This window comes from Callithrix jacchus, chromosome 4, assembly GCF_049354715.1.
Source record: "Callithrix jacchus isolate 240 chromosome 4, calJac240_pri, whole genome shotgun sequence".
NCBI lineage: Eukaryota > Metazoa > Chordata > Mammalia > Primates > Cebidae > Callithrix > Callithrix jacchus.
This window is the reverse complement of record NC_133505.1, coordinates 7,071,468-7,092,632: the sequence shown is the minus strand read 5'-3', so window position 1 is coordinate 7,092,632 and position 21,165 is coordinate 7,071,468. Positions and strand designations below refer to the sequence as shown.

Sequence of the window (21,165 nt, the reverse complement as noted above, 5' to 3'; positions counted from 1 at the left end):
TAAATTCAGAGAATTCATATAAACACTTTACTAGACATAAATATTGAAACGTGGGTTACCTGGGGTATAAATGGAATTGAGGATGTTGGCATTGATGTCAGCAGAGGAGGAAACAGATGGGAAGGAGAGAACACAGCTCCCTGCAAGTCCCTCAAATCTACTTTTTGTAAAACCATATATTCACATTCATAAACTTCTATAAAAATGTTAGCAGATAGTTCTTACCCTATACCAAACATTGTTCTACTGCTCAATATATTATTTAATCTTCTGCCAACTTAATAAAATAGATACGATTTTAACCCTCATTTTATAGATGATAAAATGCAGGCACAGAGAAATTAAGGCACTCAGTAAAGTCAAAAAGCTAAAATACAGCAATTTGAGTTAAATCCAGACAGTTTGGGTTCAGAGAGCATACTCCTACCCATTCACTTTTCTGTCTCTTGGGGTATGTGCAGTAAGTAAAGAAATAAAAAGTAATTCTTAAAGATGCACAATGTGGCAATTAACAGGATAGTATTGCTTCTAAATGGTGCATTTTACTATACCAGACTAATCTCTTTTTTTAAATTGTAGCCAATCGCATTTTTTTTTTTAACAAAACAGTCTTAACTATATTTACTATGTGCTGGTAGTACTTGTCTACTCATGACTGCTGTTCAGAAAGGATTAAAGCCTCCTAGATTACATCAGTTACACCTCAAGTGACCTGTCCCAACAGTCATCAAAAAACTAAGTCTCAAGGATCTCATTTCAAGAGCTGTTGATAGGGGAAATTAACTACTTGTTGCACATGCTTTTTAGATCTAATTCTCCTTCTCAGTGGAATAAGGATTATCTATAAAACCTTTTTGGCTAGAATGAAAGAAACCTCCTGTAATTAATATAAGCAGACTGCAGAACTATGGACCACTACCCTTTATCTGACAGGGAAAAACCACAGTGAAGGAAATAGTGCTCTGAAATTGAAAAAATCAACACAAAACAGAGGTAAGTAGTCACCTGAATAAATGACTTAATATAAGAAAGGCGCCTGGGCCTCGAGGTCCAAGCTCAAGCTAGACTCTGCCGTTAACTTGGCTAAGCCTCAGGTGTTTCCTTGGAGAACCTGCATACCAAGTGACACCCCTCGAGTGCTGCTTCCGTCAGGCAACCTTTAGAGCTCTCATTTTTTTCTCCTGAGTTCACTTAAGCAGCAGTTTCTTCATGAGCTGAAAACGTTACTGATTCAGCTCATCTTGTGAGACATCTCTTCCACAATACATTCATCTTCTGATAATCTGGTGTCCAAATCAGTTTTTTATTATTATTATTATTATTGCATGTGTTTTGTCCTGAATTGTCCTTCAGCGTTTAATCACTTCTGAGTAAGCTGCTAGAATGAAGACTCTGGACTTGCTGAGAGGAAGAAACCTGTCTGTTACCTCCCAGGCCTTGCCCTGCATCCAGCCTTTCTCCCACAGTTTGACATCTGTGCAGTGCAATGCCTCTCAGCAAAAGGGCTTTGACCATGGGACTGTCTGTCTTTAAAGATACATCTTTATCTTGACATCCATCAAAATGCTATTTGGACTTTAGAAGAGCAATGCCTAAGGTGATTCTAAATGATGGAATGGAAGAGGGATAAAATGAACGATTCTTTCATTCTTAAGTAGATGGAGTATGCATTTGAATGCCTAGAGGGGAATGCTGATTGACATTGAATATATATATTGGGACAGAGGTTAAAGGCGAACAGAGAGGTTTTGGAATTGTCAATGTAGTCATTGTCACTGAAGCATTCAGCCAAAAGAGGCCACAAAGAGATGTGGAAGAAGGAAAGAACCTCGTGAGTCAAGGACAGACTCTTCTGAAAGAAGTAGGAAGACTTGGTAAGAGAAAGAAGGATGAATAGAAAGAAGCAGCATCTGTAATGAAGGCTACTGCTCAGTAAGACTGAGTGGGATTTGCAGGGTAAATGGAAGAATGGATGGATTGACATTAGCTGAAAATCAATGGCTTTTAATTAATACCACCCCAAAGAGTAAGGATAATGGGGGCAGAGAAGGAGATGATTATACAAAATAAGGTCAATCCTGGTTAGAATAAATTACACTTCCTATACATGGTCAGGAGTACTATGCCGTTTAAAAAACAAAAACAAAAAAACTACCGAGTGGGAGGACACGTGTTGAAAGAACCGGAGCTATTCATTTCAAACCAATAGTCTGCCTTCATAAATAACTGCCATTGCTAAAACAAGGATCAGTACAGAGGTGGCCCTGATGCCCGGAATTCAAAGGTCAGCTCCCTGAAATGCTCCCAAATCACAGACGTTTACTGTGGCCTGGCCCTGTTCCATCTGTCACAACTTTATGCTGCCCACTGGATTTCTCCTACAACTAACAACTCTGAAAATCTCAGTTTAGAATTTCATAGAGCAAAACCATGTTAAAAATACAAATTTTAAAAAGAGAAAGGTTTAGTCTGTTTATAAAGAACACTATCATAGATGTAGGGTTTTATTAAAAATAAAACTTCACATATATAATAGGAAGAATATTAATTAGCTGTTTATGGAAAGGCAGAGTAGCGAGTGTTCTATTTCTAAAAAATAGAACAGAAAAGAAAAACAAGTTTGAATAGTAAAAACTACAGTAAACTAGCAATTTAGACACTCAGATTGCAGTATGAATCTGCAGAGGTCATCCAGTGACAAAATGAAGAAACGGACAAAAAAATGGCACTGGCTCCAGCTTATGTGGTATTTTCCTCTTCTCTCAACAAAAAAACCAAAGAGAAGACAGAATATAGAATACCCTAAAAAAGACACCATAGAGTAGAAAACTCACAACCTTGGTGTGTTTAGTGCCTGATACAGTTTAGGTATTTCCCCCACCCAAATCTCCTGTTGTAAAGGAATCCCCAGTGTTGACGGGGCCTGGTGGGAGGTGTGTGGATCATAGGGTCAAATCCCTCGTGGCTGGGTGCTCTCTTCCTGACAGTGAGTTCTTGCGAGATCTCGTCCTTTGAACAGGTGTGATACCTGCCCTCTACTGTCTCTGTCTCGCTCCAGCTTTCGTCAGGGGAAGTGCAAGTTTTTGCTTTGCCTTCTGCCTTGAGTAAAAGCTTCCTGAGATCCTCCCCAGAAGCAGATGCTGCTACCCTCCTGGTAAAGCCTGCAGGACCATGAGCCAATTAAACCTCTTTTCTTGTCTCTTCTTCTATTATTATTATTTTTGTGATCAAGTTTCCCTCTTGTAACCCAGGCTGGAGTGCAATGGCACTGCAACCTCCACCTCCCAGCTTCAGTGATTCTCCTGCCTTAGCCTCCCGAGTAGCTGGGATCACAGGCGCCCGCCACCACACTGGGCTAATTTTTGTATTTTTAGTAGTGATGGGGTTTCACCATGTTGGCCAGGCTTCTCGTGAACTCCTGATCTCAGGTAATCTGCCCGCCTCACCCTTTCAAAGTGCTGGGATTATAGGGGTGAGCCACCGTGCTCAGCCAAGCCTCTTTTCTTATAAATTACCCAGTTTCAGGTATTGCTTTATAGCAATGCAAGCATAGCCTAACACAGTATCATTTCAGTATTTTAAAACAGTGTTGAGGACATTTAGAAAACTTAATGTTTAAAATCACAGAGCTAATAAACTGACTTAAGGACTTGTCCCAATTATGAAACTTTAGAAACTATTTAGATATGCAAGTTAGAATTACATTAACTTGAATGTTAATTGATAACAAGGGAAATGGTATTTATTTTTGCCTTGTTTTATATTTTATATCGTTTTATAGCTTGCTCCTGATTCACAGTAAGCAAATCAGTAAGCTCTTCACAGCAATAAGCAGCCCAAAGAAATGTTCTAATATTTCTATTCGCGTTTGGACAGTATACTATTGGATAAAAGAGGACACAAATGCTGAGATGGAGATGTGCATTCAGGTGGTTTACTGGGGCATGCTCTCAGCAACACCTGAGACATTCATGCCTTAGAGACATTCTTCAGCCACTGCGAAGAGGAGTCTGCAAAGAGTGAATTTAGGTGGCAGAGCAGAGCATGTACTTTGGTATAAATCCAACAGGTGAGGTTCTGCAATCGACCACCAGTTAATCTGTGCTGACGTTGCCTGGGACCGCCGGCTGTAGCCCAGCAGAACTTTTACACCCCAATTGTGTGAGATCCTCATTATCCAACCACTCAGGCAGAGCTTCCTTGACCTTCACCTTTCTAATGAATAAAGTTATCAATAACTGCCGAAGCAGGGAGTATGTTCTTCTGTAGCAGGAATCTTCCACAAGAACTGGAATGAGAATGCCATAAACCACCTTCGAATAGTGGTTCTGAGCACATCTTTATATACTCTAACTACCTGGTATCTCGTAGTCCTAGTTAACATCCAGCTTTTCTGAGCTGGGAGAGGTAGTAAATTCCAGGGGATTCTAGTAGAGCGAGAAGCCTTTGGCAAGACCAATGTCCCACATAACTGCAGTCATGTTTCACTTAACAACAGGAATACATTCTGAGAAAAGTATCATTAGGCAATTTTGTTATTGTGCAAACATCATAAAGTATACTTACAATACTTGGATGGTATAACCTACTACGCATCTAGGTGTACAGGATAGCCTATCGCTCCCAGGCTACAAACCTGTTCAGCATGTTACTATGTTACTATTCATGTATCTAAACATCTATATGTAGAAAACATATTGTATCATACTACAACACTGCAATGTCACTAGGTGGAAGGAAGTTTTCAGCTCCATATAATTTTATGAGACTACTGTGATACATGTGATCCGTCAATGACCACAATGTCATTCCATGGTACAAGACTATCCATGTAGAATGAGGAGAGCTCTGCCTGCAAAGCAGAGTGAAACAGCACAGCATATGGCCCAAGTGTCAAATCTAAGAAGATATTTGTAGAAAGAAATGTGTCTATCTCGAGGCAGCTGGCCATAGAGCCTATGAAAATGAAATCCCGGAAGAATTTCAAGGTTAAAACTTATGCTGAATTCTTCTATCACCTGTTATCCTTCCTTTGCCAACCTATGTAAGCCTCATATGTCTATTCCTTGAGTTTGAACTTTGAAATCTTAAAGGAAAGGGAAGAAGAACCAAGTTTTCAACTCAACGCTGAGTACATGCTAATTTGCAATGTAAAATAACTCACAACGGAAGACAGAGGAGTGAAGAGAAAAATAAAAGGATCCCACTTAGATTTAATGCAGGTATTTTCAGTCATGTAAAGATCTGCTTAACTCACATATGACCGTTATTTGATTTTAAAGCAAACAAAACAAAAACTTTCAAACTTTCAGTGGAAGCTCTCAAACGAATGGGTTTCTTTATTCATTCATTACCAGCAGGGTTAGCCCTCTGATACAATGGCAAATGAAAGGCCATTCTCTTCCCACTCATACTTCAAGAGTGGATCTAGGCAACACAGAAGAGCATCCACTATGGCATAAAACCAACGAGCGAGATTCTGCAATAGAGACAGCATCTGAATTCCCTACTTTCTTACTGTGCTATCAAAAAAAGTTACTATTTCTTTGTTGTTCTTGTTTCCTGGAACACTCACAGAATCTCCGAAGTGATAGGAGTGTTTTTTGTATGCTAATGACATGGCTGGTAGGTGGGGGCCCCTGGATAGTTTCAGAATGGTGGCTGCTTACCAGAAATACCAAAGAATTATTAGAAGGTGGTAACTTTCAGTCCCCCAACTCACCTTCAGAGTCGGGGAAAGGGCTGGAGATCAAGTTAATCACCAATGGCCAGTGATTAAATCAATCTCTCCTGTGCAATAGAATCTCCATAAAATGCCCTAAATGACAGGCTTTTGAGAGCTTCTAGGTTTGGGGAACACATCAAGGTGCTAGAAAGATGTCTTAATCTATGTAGTGTAGCTATTAAGAAGGACATGAGGGTAATACATGAAGAAAAGAGCTTTATTTGGCTCACAGTTCTGGGGACTGAACAAGAAGCACAGCATCAGCATCTGCTTGGCTTCTGGTGAGAGCCTCAGGCTGCTTCCGCTCACGGTGGAAGGTGAAGGAAAGCTGGCATGTGGAGGGAAGTTGGCATGTGTAGGGATCACAGTGATAGAGGAAGCAAAAGAGAGAGGGAAGAATTGCTAGGCCCTTTATAATAACTTGATCTCCTGGGAACTAATAGAGAATTGATTCACTCCCAGAGGAATCATGAGAGCATTAATCTATTCATGAAATACTCAGCACCATGACCCAAACACCTCCTGCTAGTCCCTCCTTCCCAACAACACTGCAGTGGGGATGACGTTTCAACAGGATATTTGGTGTAAACAACCCATAGCAGAGGGCATGGAAGCTCTGTGCGATCTCCACTCTCAAACCTATGGAGCTCTTCCATTTGGCTGTTCCTGAGTTATATTCTGTAGAATCAACTAATAATAAGCAAAGCACTTTCCTCAGTTCTGTGAGTCAACATAGTAAATTATTAAATATGAGCAGGGGTTGTGTGAACTCCCTGAATTTATGGTCTGTTAGTCCGAAATACTGGTGATAGCCCTGAATTTATAACTGGCCAGTGAATTAAGGGCAGCGTTGCAGGACTGAGCCCTTAATTTGTGAGATCTGATGCTGACTCCAGGTAGATAGTGTCAGAATTGAATTGAATTATAACACACCTAGCTGATGTCACAGAACTGGAGAAATGGTGTTGGAGAAGTCACTACGCATTTAATGTCAGAGCTATTGTGAGTAAAAACTGTTCATTTTTACTCTCAGAAGATGATGTCAAGTTTATACAGTAATTTCCAGAAGAAAGGTAGCAGACTGGAATTTCCCCAATTTCTTGTCATGAAACCTCTTTCCCACATGTTATATAAAGCTGTTCCTTCATCTATAAAATGCCAGCCTTTCCTGTGGTCATACCTCATCTCCCTCAAATGCCTGTGGTTATAACTCATCTCCCTCAAATTTTTTTGAAATTTGGCATGTGCTAGTAATTATGTATTTTCTTTCTTGTACTTTTGTTCTCCCCACCCAACTAGAACCTTTTAATCAGCAAATTAACATGATATCCTCTCTAAGCCAACACACACACACACACACACACACACACACACACACACACACTCTCTCTCTCTCTCTCTCTCTCTCTCTCTCTCTCTCTCTCTCCATCATTTCACTTTCTCTTTCTTCCTCTTTCAGATATTAACTCCTCAGGTACAAACTCTCTCTAGAAGTGCTAGTTAGGCCAGGTGCAGTGGCTCACGCCTATAATCCCAGCACTTTGAGAGGACAAGGTCAATGAATCACTTGAGGTCGGGAGTTCGAGATCAGCCAGGCCAACATGGTCAAACTCTGTCTCTACTAAATTTTTGTACCATCTCTACTAATTTTTGGAGAAAAATTAGCCGGATGCAGTGATGGACCTGTAATCCCAGATATTTGGGAGGTTGGGCAGGAGAATCGCTTGAACCTGGGAGGCGGAGGTGACAGCAAGCCAAGATTGCTCCATTGCACTCCAGCCTGGGTGACAGAGCAAGACTCCATCTCAGAGAGAAAACAAAAAGAAGTTCTAGTTTTACTGTACTAGCTACTTCTATTTTCTCTTCTTACACTGACCTTTCAGTTTATATCAATATAATCTCTCACCATGCAAATGGCTCTTGCTGATATAACCAAAAATGCTTACGTTGCCAAATTATGTTTCTTGAACTTAAAGCAAAAGTTTTTCCAGTTGACTAACTGCTATCTCTTTGGCTTTTCTGGCATTGTGAGTTCTTGACTTTTCTTTCTTCTCTGTCCACTCCTTGGTCCTCTATGACCCTATCTTTAAATGTTGGCAATCTCAAGATTTGCCCCAGTCCCTTAGTTCTAATTCCTTCACTATCTCCTCCAGTAAGCTAACTGCCATGTCTTTGATAGCTACTGATGCATAAAATACAACAACAAAGTATATGTAGTATACACGTAAGTATATGTAGTATACACGTAAGTATATGCAGCATACAAGTATATGTAGCATACGTGTAAGTATATGTAGCACACACGTAAGTATATGGAGCATACACGTAAGTATATGCAGCATACACATAAGTATATGTAGCACACATGTAAGTATATGTAGCATACACATAAGTATATGTCTTGTGTGTGTATCTCTAGGCCAGTTGGAGTTCAACTAATCTTAAACCCGATTTGCCTTCTCTTCAAGATGTTAGTTGGGTCCAGGTCTGCTCATATTTTTCATACTCCTTGGAAAAGCAGCTCAACAAGGCTAGTGAAAGGTTTAGAATAAGTAGTGTTGGTTACATAAATGAAAAGTGATCATTAGGAGAATGAAAAAAGCCACAGACTGACAGAAAATCTTTGTAAAACATAAATCTATTAAAGGACAGATATGCATACTATACATAGACCTCTTAAAACTGAACAATTAAAAAAAACTTATTTAAAAATGGACAAAAGATACTTTTCCAAAGTTAATGCCAGATACCAAACCATAAATCCAAGAAGCTCAGAAAACACCAAGTAGGATACATACGAAAACAAAAACTACACACAGGTGTATCATTTTCAAACTACAGAAAATCAAAGATAAAATACCCTAAAAGAAGCTGGGAGGAAAAACATCTTTTTTTTAAATTGCATTTTAGGTTTCCAGGTACATGTGAAGAACATGCAAGATTGCTGCATAGGTACACACATGGCAGTGTGACTTGTTGCCTTCCTCCCCATCACCTATATCTGGCATTTTCCCCCATGTTATCCCTCCCCAACTCTCCACCCTCTGCTGTCCCTCCCATAGTTCCCCCCGCGACAGACTCCAGTGTGTAGTGCTCCCCTCCCTGTGTCCATGTGTTCTCATTGTTCAACACCCACCTATGAGTGAGAACATGCGGTGTTTGATTTTCTATTCTTGTGTCAGTTTGCTGAGAATGATGGTTTCCAGGCTCATCCGTGTCCCTACAAAGGACACAAACTCATCGTTTTTGATGGCTATCTTACATATTAAAAATAAGAATTACATCCAATTATCCCAATAAATCATGCAAGCAAGGAGAGAGTAGACTAAAATATTTAATGTTGAGAGAAAAAAGCTATCGACACAAAATTCTGTACCCTGTGAAATTACTCTCAATAAGCAAAAATTGGGAAAATTTGTTCCCAGTAGACCTGCCTTGCAAGGAATATATTTAAAAGTTAGGGGAGAGATAACAGGGGATGGGGGGATTGGAGAAGGATAAGATTAGGAGAAATACCTAATGTAGATGATAGGGAGATGGATACAGCAAATCTCTATGGCATGTGTATACCTGTGTCACAATGCTGCACGATCTGAACATGTACCCCAGAACTTAAAGCATAACAAAAAAGAAAAAAGTTTGCTAAAGAAAAATAAAATAATATAGATCAGCAACTACAATTTACAGGAAGGAAAAGAGAAGTAATAAATGAATAGAAACAAAAACAAGTTTTTATTAATAGATCAAAAGGATATTAGTTTGTTCTACACAATAATGTCTATATTTATACACACACATAAATATATATGCTTATATATAAGTGAAGAGAACGACAGTAATAATACAAGGGGTAGGAGAGAGGAAGTAGAAATGTTTGATTATGATAGAGTATTTGCACTACATGTACAGAGGCACAGCACTATTTGAAGGTAGACTTGGATTCGTTGTAAATGTGTACTGCAAAACATACAGCAAACACTAAAGAGAGTAAGAAAAATAAAACTGACATGCTAAGAAAGGAGAGAGAACAGATTTATACAAAATGCTCAATTAAAATCACAAAAGGCAGAAAAGAATGGAAGACAATAATAAGAACAAAGAACAAAGGTAACAAATAGAAAATGTGGTAGATATTTATCCAGTTATACCAATAATCACTTTGAACATCAGTGGTCAAAAGGATGGTTTAAAAGACAGAGATTGTCAGAGTGAATCAAAAAGTAAGACTGAAGCCTATGTTGTCTACAACCACTTGACATATAAAAGCACATATAGATTAAAAGTAAATTAATGAAAAATATGCATCATGCTTAGACCAATCAAAAGAAAGCAGGAGTAATTATACTAATTTAATACAGAGCAGATGTTAAAATGAGAAATGTTGTGAGGGATTGATAATGACATTACACAATGATAACGTGTTCAGTTCTTCAAGAAGACATAACAATCCTTAACATGTATGTACCTAACAACAGAGCACCAAACTAAATGAAGCAAAAACTTGTCAACTTCCAGGAGAAAGTAATGAATCCACTATCACTATCAGAGACGTTAACATCATCCATTAAAAAAAAGACATTATCTAGCAGAGAAAAATCACTAAAGACATGATTGAACATCATTAATCAGCTGAATATACTTGATATCTATAGATGACAACATCCAACACCAGCAGAAACACATACACACACACACACACACACACACACACACACACACACACACACAAATTTTTCTGAAGCTCTTATGGCTACGCACCCGGAAGATAACATCCTGGGCCATAAACGAACACCTTAACAATTTTTTTAAAAATAGTATTCAAACAATACCTGCTCTCAAACCACAATGAAAAAAACGAACACCTTAACAATTTAAAAAAAAATAGTATTCAAACATACCTGCTCTCAAACCACAATGAAAAAAACTAAAAATCAGTAACACGCAGGTGTAACTAGAATTCCCAAAATACACAGAGATTGGACAACACTTTCATAAATAACACACGGGCCAAAGAAAAAGCTCCAAGAGAAACTTAAAAATATCAAGTAAACGAAAATGAAAATATAACTTACCGATATTTATGGAATGAGGTAAAAGCAATGCTTTGAGGGAAATTTATGATATTAAATGAATATTTATAATATTAAATGAATATATTAGAAAAGAAGAAATAAGGTATCAGTAATGTACATTTCTACCTTAGGGAACTATGAAAAGAAAAGCAAATTAAATCCATAGTAAGCAAAAGAAAAGAAATAATAAAAATCAGAGCATAAATTAATAAAATTAAAATCAGGAAATAAGAAAAACCAGTGGAATCAAAAGCCGTTTCTTAGAAAAAGTCAATAAAATTAATAAAACTCTGGTCTGGGTAACTAAGGGAAAACAGAGAGGACACAAGTTATTAATATCAGAAATGCAAAATGGGAGATTACTACAGATCCTAGGAGTATTAAAAGAATTATCAAAGAGTATTATAAACAACTTTGTTCCCACAAAGTTGATAACCTAGATGAAATGGGTCAATTCCTTGAAAGATGCAGTAGCCAAAATCCACAAAATAATTTAGATATTGCTAAATAGGCCTATAGCTGGTAAATAAATTGAATAAATAATTAACCTTCTAAAGCAGAAAGTTCCAGGACAATGGGTTCACTGATTAATTGTATCACATGATTACATAATAAATTATTTGATTCTCTACAGTCTCTTCCAGATGGCAGATGCAGAGGGAATATATCCAAACTCATTCTATGAGAACAGCATTGCCCTAACACCAAAACCAGACAAAGACATCACAAAAAAACTATCAACCAATATATCTCATGAAAATGGATACAAAAATCCCAGTAAAATATTAGCAGATGGAATACATCAAGTATATAAGGAATTATACACAGTGACCAAGTGGGATTTGTCACAGGTATGCAAGGCTGGTTCAACATTCAAAAATCAATTAAAGTAATCCATCATATCAACGGGCTAAAAAGGAAAAAATCTACATGATTATGTCAATAGATGCAAAAAAATTTGACAAAATCCAAAGCAATTATGAAAAAAGAAAATAAAACTCTCAGTAAACTAGGAATAGAGGGAATCTTCCTCAAATTGATGTACATCATATACAATAAAACCATAGGTAACACCACACTTAATGGAAGAAAACTAGAAACTTACTCTCTAAGATCTATGACAAGAATTACAACTGCTCTTACTGTTCTTTAAACATTGTACTTGAAATCCTGGCTAACAAAATAGGGCAAGAAAAGTAAGCAAAGGTATACAGATTGGGAAGGAAGAATAAAATTCTTTTTATTAAAAAATGATGTGATTATATAAAACTGGAAGAAACTGATTTGAAATTTCCTGGAACTAATAAACAATTTTGCAAGGTTTCAGGATACAAGATAAATACACAAATGTCAATCTCTTACCTATACATCAATAACGAACAAGTTGTCTTCGTCTGTTTTGCGTTGCAGTAACAGAATACTCTCAGCTTCTGCTAAGGGCTTCATGCTGCATCGTAACATGGTGGAGACCTGGAAGGAAAAGCAGGCATGCCAAAGTGTGAAACACAGAGCACAACCTTGCTTTTTAACAACTTGCTCTTGGGAAAAGTAACCCAGTCCCAAGAGAGCCCACCCAGTCTTTCAGTAAAGACATTAATCCATTTAATGACATAACTATTTCTAAAAGGCCCCACCACCTCTCAATACCATTACATTGGCAATAAAATTTCAACATTAGTTTGGTGGGGACGAACCCCATCCAAATCACAGCACAAGTGAAGCTTGAAATTAAGCAAGCAATAAAACTCTGATGAATAAAATAACAGACCTCAATAAATGGACAGATATTCCATGTTAATGGATAGGAAGATTCAATATCAACAGCATGTCAGTCTTTTCCACTTTGATTTATATATTCAATGTGATCCCAGTAAAAATTTTAGAAAATTATTTTGTAGGTATCGACAGACTGATTCTGAAATTTATATGGAAAGGCAAAAATTCAAAACTAGTGACCATTAAATTGAATGAAAACAAAGTTAGAAAATTGACACCACTCAACTGGCAGACTTACTGTAAAGTAATAGACAAAAAAACCTAAGGAAGTAGAATAGAGAGCCCAGAAAGAGATCCAGATAATGATTATTAACTAATTGTTGAAAAAGGAGCAAAAGAAATATAACATTAAAAAGATGATCTTCTCAACAAATGGTCCAGAAACTACTAGACATAGTATCTTTAAAAAAATGAATCTGGGGCTGGGCACAGTGGCTCAAGCCTGTAATCCCAGCACTTTGGGAGGCCAAGGTGGGTGGATGACGAGGTCAAGAGATCGAGACCATCCTGGTCAACATGGTGAAACCCCGTCTCTACTAAAAAATACAAAAAATTAGCTGGGCATGGTGGCGTGTGCCTGTACTCCCAGCTACTCAGGAGGCTGAGGCTGGAGAATTGCCTGAACCCAGGAGGCGGAGGTTGCGGTGAGCCTGGATCGCGCCATTGCACTCCAGCCTGGGTAACAAGAACGAAACTCCGCCTCAAAAAAAAAAAAAAAAAATGAATCTAGACAAAGACTTTATACCCTTTACAAAAATTAAATCAGAATGGATCATAGACTATAATGTAAAATGAAAAACTATAAAATTCCTAAACAATAACAGGAGAAAACATAGATTATCCTGGGCATGGTGATAACTTTTTAGAGCTGACACAAAAGTCACAATTCGTGAGATAAATATTTATAAGCTGGACTTCATTAAAATCAAGAACTGCTTTCCAAAGACAATGTCAAGTGATTGAGAAGACAAGCCAGAGACTGGGAGAGAATATTTTAAGAAGCCATGTGATAAAACACAAAGAACTCTTAAAATCCTACAGTAAGCAAATAAACAACTCATTACCATTTTTTTTTCCCTTGTGACAGAGTCTTGCTTTTTCACCCAGGCTAGAATGTAGTGGTGGCATCTCAGCTCACTGAAACCCCTGCCTCCTGGAATCAAGCAATTCTCTTGACTCAGCCTCCTAACTAGCTGGGACCACAAGTGTGCACCATCACATCAGCTAATTTTTCTATTTTTAGTAGAGATAGAGTCTCACCATTGTTGGCCAGGCTGGTCTCAAACTCTTGAACTCAGGTGATTTGCCCACCTCAGCCTCCCAAAGTGCTGGGATTACAGGTGTGAGCCACTGTACCAGGCCTAACAACCTGATTTTTAAAATACGCCAAAGACCATAACAGAAGCCTCACCAAAGAAGATATACAGAATATACAGATGGCAAATAACCATCTGAAAAGATGCAGCACATATTCTGTCATCAGGGAAACGTGAATTAAGATGACAAAGTGTCTCTACGCATCTATTAGGATGGCCAAAATCCACAACACTGATGGCACCCACTGTTGGCTAAGATACAGAGCAACAGGAACTCTCAATCTGATGGTGGGAATGCAGAATTTCACAACCACTTTGAGGGGATTTTTTATTGTTGTTTGTTTAAAAAAATATTTTTAAATTTTAGAGACAGTAGTGTCTTGCTATGTTGTACAGGCTAGAGTGCAGTGGCTACTCACAGGCACAATTATAGCACATTACAGCCTTAAGCTTCTGGGCTCAAGTGATCCTCCTGCCTCAGCCTCCCAAGTAGTTAGGACTACAGTATGTGCTACTGTGGCCTGTACAGACACTTTTAAAGACAGTTTGGTAGGTGTCTTATAAAACTAAACTCACTCCTACCATGAGGTCCAGCAATCAAGCTCTTCACTATTTATCCAAAGAGTTGAAAACATATGTCTGCACCAACACCGGCATACAGATATTTATAACAGGTTTATTCATAACTGCCAAAACTTTTTAGCAACCAAAATGATCTTTAGTAGATAAACAAGTGTGGTACATCCATACAATAAAATGTTATTCAACAATAAAAGGAAATAACCTATCAAGCCATGACAAAACATAGAGGAACACTGAAAGCATATTGCTAAGTGAAATAAGTGCACCTGAAATGGAGACATACTTTACGATTTCAACCGTATGACACTGTGGAAGAGCCAAAACCAAGGAGACAAAGAAGACATCAATGGTTGCTAAGGGTTTAGAGAAAGTGGGAAGGATCCAAGGGGTGAAGCATAAGGGATTTTTAAGAGAGTGAAACTATTCTGTTTGATCCATTTTTTTGTTTGTTTTTTTGAGCCAGAGTCTGGCTCTATCACCCAGGCTGCAATGCAATGGCACCATCTTGGCTCACTGCAACCTCTGCCTCCCAGGTTCAAGCAATTCTCCTGCCTCAGTCTCCCAAGTAGCAGGGATTACAGGTATCCAGCTAATTTTTTTTGTATTCTTAGTAGAGGCAGGTTTCACCATGTTGGCCAGGCTGATCTCGAACTCCTGACCTCAGGTGATCCACCCGCCTCATCCTCCCAAAGTGCTGAGATTACAGGCATGAGCCACTACACCATTAATGGTGAATATATGTCATTATGTATTTGGTAAAACTCATAGAATGCACAACAGCATGAGTGAACCCTAACGTAAGCTATGAACTTTGGTTGATAGAATTGATGAACCAATACTGGTAGGCAAAACTAACAAATGTATGATATCAGATATTAATAATGAAGGTAATATGAGGACTCCATATTTTCTGCTCAATTTCCCCGTAAACTTAAAACTGCTCTTAAAAAGTCCAATAATATGTAATCCCAGCACTTTGGGAGGCCGAGGCGGGTGCATCACGAGGTCAACAGATCGAGACCATCCTGGTCAACATGGTGAGACCCCGTCTCTACTAAAAATACAAAAAATTAGCTGGGCACGGTGGCGCGTGCCTGTAATCCCAGCTACTCGGGAGGCTGAGGCAGGAGAATTGCCTGAACCCAGGAGGCGGAGGTTGCAGTGAGCCGAGATCGGGCCATTGTACTCTCCAGCCTGGGTAACAAGAGTGAAACTCCGTCTCAAAAAAAAAAAAAGTCCAGTAATAATAATATATACAGGAAACAGATATTATAAATAGTCTTTAGTTACTGTAGGGAGAAAAAGAAGAAATTCCTCACCATCTCACATCAGGGTTGTTGTGGCCCAAATGGGCTTCCTAAATTAGTTGTATATTGGGCCTGAAACTTGAATAATCGATGTGGAAGGAATCTGGAGGAAACAAATTGTAATAAAAATGTTGGCTAAAAAATAAAAGTAATAATGTCATTATTCTCTTTGTCAGTAAATAGATCAAATGTAGGATGCTGAGCATTTTGTCGTTAATTGAATTTCACATGATAGCTAAGTTTCCTAGTAGCCATCCATCCTTAACCAAATTTCTCTTGTTCCTACTGAATTCTTTTGTAAGAAGGGTGTACAGATGCTTAGCAGCTGTTGCTGTATGTCAGGAAGCAGCTTTATAACTCTGCCTCCCAATGAAATAAATATAAACTGTAGATTACAGAAGCTCCAGTTCTCACATCAGTGGTATGTACTGGGAATGCTGTAATGGCTACCACCTGAGATATGCAGAGAAAAAGCAAAAACGAAAAATGTTCCATGCACCTCATGCCTTTCTGAAAAATGATAGCTTTCCCACAAGACATATGGAAACAACTGCTTTCTCGAATATGTAATGTCTCAGGGTACAGACGAAGCCAGTCGGCTTGACAGATAACAGTGAGGAGAGAAATATATGAACAGTTCTCTTTGGGCCAAGAAGCAATAATGTGTCTTACTAGAGTTACTGCCTCTATTAAAAGTAGATACAGGATATTAATTGTATTACACAGGAGTTCAGAACAAGGGCTAGAGCACAGCTCCAAAACAGCATGGAAACTGTCACTTCCCAGCTTAGGCTTCTCTAATTGAGTCCCAACAGGGTCTCCTGTTCATTTCGGTAATGTGCACTTCTCAGGATAAATGATATTTAAATGCTCAGAAAAATCCCTGCAACTAAATTGGTCACCAACTGAAATTTGTACTAGATGGCCGTGACTGTGACTGCAAATTGTTATACACACCTCCAGTGTCTCTCTGTTTACGAGTACGCATCTGCCAGTTAATGGGTTGTCTCTGCCCCTTCAAAGCAGACCATCACTATAGTAAGTCCTCAACAGGTAACCCAGAACCAAACGCCAGCTATGTGGAGCTACAGAGAAAATTCAGTCTGAGAGGACCCAAAACTAGAATGGTAGTTATTTGTTGGTCATTTTTGTAGTATTCAATGTAGCCAATTTGAGGGGAGCCTCTTCTCCTTGAAAACCTTGAACCGGCCGGGCGCGGTGGCTCAAGCCTGTAATACCAGCACTTTGGGCGGCCGAGGTGGGTGGATCACGAGGTCAAGAGATCGAGACCATCCTGGTCAACATGGTGAAACCCCGTCTCTACTACTAAAAATACAAAAAATTAGCTGGGCATGGTGGCGCGTGCCTGTAATCCCAGCTACTCAGGAGGCTGAGGCAGGAGAATTGCCTGATACCCAGGAAGCGGAGGTTGCGGTGAGCCGAGATCATGCCATTGCTCTCCAGCCTGGGTAACAAGAGCGAAACTCCGTCTCAAAAAAAAGAAAGAAAGAAAGAAAACCTTGAACCAAGTTTAACACTTGTTTCTTTGAAGATCCACGGAACACTGAGAGAGAACACACACATGCACACTGTGTGGGTGTCCTTATGAAGCTTCGCCTCCCTGCTCAGCCGTGCCTGCTTCTGTCTGCATTCCTCTTCTCACTTTTAATGTGTATATTGTTTCCTTTCTCAAGCCCGGTGCTCAAACACCCTTTGGTACTCATTCCTCTTTTCCTGGACCTTCTTTGACCTTATTGAATTTTGAAAGACAAGAAACAAACAAACAAAAAACCTATGGCTCAGATTGAAAACCACAAAAACTGGTGATATCATATTATAATGGATATTTTGCTTCTTTTTCAAATCTTGAAGTCCCAAAAGTAAGGTAGAAATTACATTTTTTAATTAAAAAAATTCATGAATTTAGACACAGAATTAAGGTTAACTAATTAGATGATAGAGAAAGACTGTCAGTTCCAGCATTAAGTAATCTACAAGGACTGACTTAATAACTGTGATGTATAATTGGGGCCATATCTGCTTTGAGCCAGAGGTGAATTGCTGATGTAAAAGGAAAAGTTGCATACCCCATTCACCTGGCTATTTTCATTCCCCAGAGCCTTTGAATATGTCCCTGCTGCACTATTAATAAAACAAGTGTGTCCTAGGAGTCCATCTATTTTACTATGTTATTATTCCATAGGGTAGTGTCCTAGGTTAATAAAGCCTCATTAACGATTGCTAGCAGAACCCCTCAAGCCTTCCTGTGATTCATTTTACAATAATGGAAAGAACATCAGAATTTACCCCCATATCCAATTTCAAATGCCCTAAAGCAAAGAATAAGAGGTTGGAAACACAAAAAGGTATGTGCTGTCTTTCTGCAATGTCAAAAGCATCATCATTCTAGGGGTCACTGTTAGTTAGGAAATAACCTGTGTGGGACGAAAAGTACTGCCGTTTTAAAAGGGCATATTTTCCCATCTTGCAGAGCATCGCATTCTACTATATAGCTAATGGGAAGTATCTATGCTTTCTCCCTGAATTTTCTTAATTTCCCATGCAGGTAACAGGAAGTTTTTCTTGCAGCCTCCTAATGTAAGCATAAAATTGTTGTGCCCCATTTTATTGTTGCCATTAATGCTGGTACCCGATTTGTTAGAGTGAATAAAATGCATATTTATTTTAGGCACATGTTTGAAACGTTTTCACTGAGAAAGGTTGATGATTATTAACACATGTTGTCTCAATAATTAAGAGGTAACTAGGTCATTAGAAACTCATTAATCTTCAGAATTTTATATCCCATAGGATCTCATGCGAGAAGTCAGAGCTCGGAAAGAAATATGCCTTGCTTTTCTCTTAGAAATGAAATAAGAGCCATTAAAAAATGAGCCGGGAATGTGGACTTCATTCAGTTTATATCTGAACTTATTAGAGTGTTTCTTTCATTTTGTTTAAAAAGATGTCACATCCTCCAACAATGGTCTAGATATAAATATTTCTGTTAAATATGTACTGGAGGTGGCAAAAATGTTATTGTTTCCACCTTAGCTTCACCTGTATATGAGTAATAAAACATTCTGTATTTCTTGTCAATTCCTTGTCATTCTCTGAGGGTTCTTCATACTTGCAGGCCTTATTTCCTACTCTTCTGTTTTCATGGAATTCCTTTTCTCCCACTGATCTTTGGGAAATAATTTTCTTTGCTACCTTTAACTTTTCCTCCAAGATTCAATGCATTATATTACTTCAAAATATAAAATCTTATTTCCTGAGATGTTACACACTGTAAGTTAAAGCTGTCTTAGCTTCAAGAGCAAAGACTGTCATTTTGTCCAATAGTTAGTACCGAGTGATCCTTTTTCTTACTGAGTTGAAAATTTCGGCATCTTGCTGAAGGCTTAAAGCCATTTCATCCAGGCAGTGCAGTAGACAGAAAGGCTCACAATGTTTTCCTGTAGAATGTTTTTAATGAAATAATGATCTTGGAAGATGTGAGGCTGACAGCTCAAGACACAGAGATATCCTGATTAGCCAAAGGGTGAGCACAGCATGGGTCAACAGCAGGACACCAGCCTCTACTTGTGGCTTGGAGCAAATCGGCCCCATGAAAGTGCAGTCTCCCGCTTCTCCCCATCTGCCAAGCCCAGGCAGCACAGCCCGCTTAGTACCAGCTGTGAGGGTGAGTGTTCTGATGGAGAGATAGTTCCACTCAAAGCTGAACCAACTCCCCAGCCTGCTTCCAGGCAGCACCATTAGGCTGTAAAATCTCCACGTTCCTACGACCCTAATCAAGCCCCAATCAAAGACATACCCGGCAGCACAGTACTCACTCCCTTGTCTTCTTTTTTGCCCAACATCAATAATGAACCTGCAAATCAAGTCTACTCGGTGTGCTATTTTGATCAAGATTGGGGAGAAAACCTTTTCCTTTTATACTTCATAGCTCAAATTTGATTTTTGAAGGAGTTGCATTTTCCCTGATAAACAGACATGATAATATAAAGTTTGTTATGAAATCAGTACCTGCTGCTTTCTTAATGTTCACATTATGGAGAATTTTTACAGAAAATGCTAATTAAAAAAAATTTAAAGCCCATGTATCTCATGTCTCTATCTCTGACCTTCCAGGAAAAGCCAAAGGAAAGACATACAGCCACAGTAAAATATAAGGTCACTCTTCTATTGCAATGTGAATTGTGTCACCTGCAAAACCATATGTATGAGCAGCAGACACCTTTCTAAAACAAGACCTATTTTGATATGCTCACTGTTTCCTTAGGGTGAAAAGTATTCCTATTAGTATTAAATAGCTAATGTGAATATCTCATTTGACAGAAAACCTGAGGCTGTATCAGGATGGCTAGCAGTAATTTCAGTGTACATGAAAATGATTGCAAAACACGTTTCAATAAATTCACCATAAATGTATTCCTGCATTAACTTCCTTTTAGCTAGAACCTCCTAAAACACCCACAGCTGCTGCAACACCAGTGAACCTGGGGGAAATGTGATTGATGGAAATCAGAAAGGGACTATCATCCTCCTTCTAAATTTTTTGAAGACGTGACCATGTTAACAAGGTTTTAGTGATCTTCTCAAGGCCATGCTTGAGAGGGTCTGATGTAAGAAAAGACTCTGAAATGTAAAAGTTTTTCAGTTTTACAGGAAGTAGGTTTGCTTCCGAGTTTACATTTGTGAAAATTATCCACTCAGGTAATTCCAGAAATTTCAATCCAAACACGATAGCTCCAGGAACTTGTCAAGTATGCTGAGCAGTCTCATTGATAAGTACTCATTTCTCATCTGCATCTTGAAAATCTGAATTGGCAGAGGCAATGACACCAACATTCCTCAGAGGAGACTTCTCAGGCCACTTCTGACCCTCCCAGGGGGAGCTTGGCCAGTCCTGTGGCATTAGCATGTGGACAAAGCTAGGCTGACCTGTACCAAGGGAACTAGACAGATCTTGTACTAAGGTCACAGAAGAAGGTATACAGAGGGAGCAAGATTTTGCCAGTGGATGGTTACTGGCATCAAGGAGTAGGCAGAGTTAGTGGGAGACGAAGTAACATCCAGAGGTCTCAGAAGGCCCGTGAATGAGCTGCCAGTGTCTGGGCAGCACAAGAGAATTGAATCAGGTGGGCTTGCTAGGAGAACCGAGAAGAACGGGAGGCACAAACTTGGAATCAGGGAACAAGCATTGCCTCTGGTTCCCAAACCGAGACAAGAAGTCTGACATGGGGAAATAATTGAAACCCCATTAGCAGAATTTGAGTTCAACATAAATGAGGAACTCAGTTTTACTGCACATTAATTCACTGGATCCCCATTTGAGTCTCCTGTACCTGAATGTCTGCCTTTTGAGCTCATTGGAATTGCCT

General features: G+C 38.9%; 1 protein-coding gene across 9 annotated transcripts in view; it reads right to left on the bottom strand.

The window, feature by feature from the left end:
• LOC128931694 (uncharacterized) overlaps nucleotides 1-21,165 on the bottom strand; it is an 818,901-nt gene that overhangs the window by 318,468 nt on the left and 479,268 nt on the right. For all 9 annotated transcript variants that reach the window (XR_013533632.1, XR_008480428.2, XM_078368202.1 and 6 more), the window contains one exon: nucleotides 12,160-12,267. The gene's annotated coding sequence lies outside the window, so the exon portion shown is untranslated. The remainder of the gene's footprint in view (nucleotides 1-12,159; nucleotides 12,268-21,165) is intronic.